We start from the raw sequence: 3,234 nt of genomic DNA, 5'->3' as shown, positions 1-3,234 counted from the left end.
AATGTTAATAATGTAACTTAATAGAAATTCAATATTTTCCAAATAATAAATCAACATATTGATAACATGATTATTCTCAGTAAAGGTCAGGCAGGTCAAGAAACTCTCCAGATGGCGTGTAAATGTTAGGCCGTGTCCGTCGCCTGAGGGTGTAAATCAAACATGAGTGTGATGAATATACTGTATATACATGTGTGTGTGTGTGTGTGTGGCCTCTCTCCTGTCCTGTCCTGTGCTGTCCTCGCCTCCTGTTTGTGTCCAGTGTCACTCAGAGACGTCCCAACCCGCTCCGATGCTCCGGCGTCACACACACACACACACACACACACACACTCACACACACACACGAAGCGTGAGCACGGCAAACACCAGCACGTCCTCTCCTGCCGGTCATCAGTGCTTCACACTACATGCTCATACTTTAATAGATACACACATTTGGCTTTTATCCCAATCCGTTCATGCATTCCGTGTTTTCCATTTTAATTCTTACATCAAACTTTTGTAATCAATTGACATCATGAAAGCTGAGCTGTGATTGGTGTGTGACACTGGTCATGTGACCAGGACCTCAGGAGATATCTCTGAAGAGGACACACGGGTATTAATTCTCTTGCTCTCTTCACAGATATCTCCCAGGAAAGTCCGGTTGGCCGAGTCGCCGTTGCGAAAAGTATGCCCTCTTTCCTTGCTTCTTAGTCCCCTCTCTCTCTCTCTCTCTCTCTCTCTCTCTCTCTCTCTCTCTCTCTCTTTCTGTATCTCTCTCTCTCTGTATCTCTCTCTCTCTCTCTCTCTCTCTCTCTCTCTCTCTCTCTCTCTCTCTCTCTCTCTCTCTCTCTCTCTCTTTCTGTATCTCTCTCTCTCTGTATCTCTCTCTCTCTCTGTATCTCTCTCTCGCTCTCTCTCTCTCTTTCTGTATCTCTCTCTCTCTCTCTCTCTCTCTCTTTCTGTATCTCTCTCTCTCTCTGTATCTCTCTCTCGTTTGTTTTCACTCCTTCCCCCTGTTTTGGTCTTAATTTCCATCTGTGCTCGGCCACATGCATCTCTGGTCCCGCGTGTCTGATGTAGCGTCACATGTGTGTGATGTAGCGTCACGCGTGTGTGATGAAGCGTCACGCGTGTGTGATGAAGCGTCACGCGTGTGTGATGAAGCGTCACGTGTGTGATGTAGAGTCACGCGTGTGTGATGTGGCGTCACGCGTGTGTGATGTAGCGTCACGCGTGTGTGATGTAGCGTCACGTGTGTGTGATGTAGCGTCTCGTGTATGTGATGTAGCGTCACGCGTGTGTGATGATGCGTCACGCGTGTTTGATGTGGCGTCACGCGTGTGTGATGTAGCGTCACGCGTGTCTGATGTAGTGTCACGCGTGTGATGAAGCAGCGTCACGCGTGTGATGTAGCGTCAGGCGCGTGTGATGAAGCGTCACGCGTGTCTGATGTAGTGTCACGCGTGTGATGAAGCAGCGTCACGCGTGTGATGTAGCGTCAGGCGCGTGTGATGAAGCGTCACGCGTGTCTGATGTAGTGTCACGCGTGTGATGAAGCAGCGTCACGCGTGTGATGTAGCGTCAGGCGCGTGTGATGTAGTGTCACGCGTGTGTGATGTAGCGTCACGCGTGTGTGATGTAGCGTCACGCGTGTGTGATGAAGCGTCACGTGTGTGTGATGCGGCGTCACGCGTGTGTGATGAAGCGTCACGCGTGTGTGATGAAGCGTCACGCGTGTGTGATGCAGCGTCACGCGTGTGTGATGAAGCGTCACGCGTGTGTGATGAAGCGTCACGCGTGTGTGATGTAGCGTCACGCGTGTGTTTAGGCCGGGATGCATGAGCCGACAGACCCGACTCTGCGCTGCTGAATCAGAAATGCATGTGTGATCGCAGGACGGACGGACGAGCGCAGAGCACGTGACCCGATTCATAACCCTTTATGAATGCTGCGTGATGTCATAAGGCTTGATATGATGATCAGTCATGAGTCCATGTGTTGGCATGAATCATAACGTCATGAGTTCTGCATGTGTCCAGATAAACCGTGTGATGAGGATTCATGCATGGACTCATACGATCCACTTGACTGATTATTTTAGGCAAAAACGTGGAATATTCAGTCAAATAATAGATTTTGTAATTCATTCTGAATGTCAAACCATTGAGTTACAGGTTAAAGTGTTTAAAGGCGAGACATGACAGGAGATTTGGCTAATAATGTGTTTAATGTGCAGAACTGTGAAGAGTTTATGACTTTATCGGCAGAGTTCAGTCCTGTCTGTGTTCTGAGGGTTTTACTGAGGGTGTGTGTGTGTGTGTGTGTGTGTGTGTTCTGAGGGGTTTTATACTAAGGGTTTGTTCATGTCATTCACTCTTTCTCCGGTATATTGACAGTATTTTCTGATTAATGGAGTGATAAAAATAGAAATATAATATCTATATCTATAAAACTCTAATATCTAATGTTGAACAGTGTTCAGATTTATGTGAAATGAATCCAAATACAGTATGTGCATATTTAAACATAACATTTCAGAAAACATGCCATACAAAAAGAGAGTGTGTGTGTGTGTGTGTGTGTGTGTGTGTTGATCATCAGCGCGTCGGGACGGCTGGTTCTCCATCAGGGTCACTGCGTGAGTCACTGGGGTTGAGCTGCTGTATTTTTAGAAGCTTGGTTGTGACCGATGGAAGACACGTTTCCTGATTGGCAGGCTGTGTGTGTGTGTGTGTGTGTGTGTGTGTGTGTGTGTGTGTGTGCCGGTAACCGAGAGCATGAGGAGGAGTGTCCGATGTGTTCTCACGCTTTAAGAGACTCAACAGCTGTGTGTCCTGCAGCTCTGCTCGCGCTTCGATGAGCAGACTCGCTTCATCTTTGTCTTACAGTTAAAGCTGCGGCTCCCGCGCGCGTGTGCGCGTACGTGTGTGCGTGTGTGTGTGTGTGTGTGTTCTGTAATGGACTTTCCCTGTCGAGAAGCTGCGCTGCTGTCGGGCTGCGGTCGAGTCACTGGAGCATCACTGAAGCTGAAGCCGGTAATGGACAGGCCGTAGCATTGCCTCCTCTGGATCACGGCGTTGAGCTCCAGCAGTGTTGAGTGAGTGTGTGTGTGTGTGTGTGTGTGAGTGTGTGTGTGTGTGTGTGTGTGTGACACAGCTCCAGCAGTGTTGAGTGAGTGTGTGTGTGTGTGTGTGTGTGAGTGTGTGTGTGTGTGTGTGTGTGTGTGTGTGTGTGTGTGTGACACAG

At 48.6% G+C, this 3,234-nt stretch overlaps 1 protein-coding gene across 4 annotated transcripts in view; it reads left to right on the top strand.

Moving 5' to 3' along the window:
- pak5 (p21 protein (Cdc42/Rac)-activated kinase 5) overlaps positions 1-3,234 on the top strand; it is a 52,717-nt gene that overhangs the window by 13,448 nt on the left and 36,035 nt on the right. The window contains exon 2 of one of the 4 annotated variants that reach the window (XM_079831663.1): positions 576-673. The exons of 2 other annotated variants lie outside the window; for them this stretch is intronic. The gene's annotated coding sequence lies outside the window, so the exon portion shown is untranslated. Of the gene's footprint in view, positions 1-575; positions 674-2,706; positions 3,086-3,234 lie in introns of those variants that run through there. One more of the 4 variants, XM_079831664.1, reaches the window with a different exon arrangement.

This window comes from Gobio gobio (assembly GCF_949357685.1).
Source record: "Gobio gobio genome assembly, chromosome: 12".
NCBI classification, from domain to species: Eukaryota; Metazoa; Chordata; class Actinopteri; order Cypriniformes; family Gobionidae; genus Gobio; species Gobio gobio.
The sequence above is the reverse complement of the archived record's forward strand: the minus strand, read 5'-3'. Positions and strand labels throughout refer to the sequence as shown.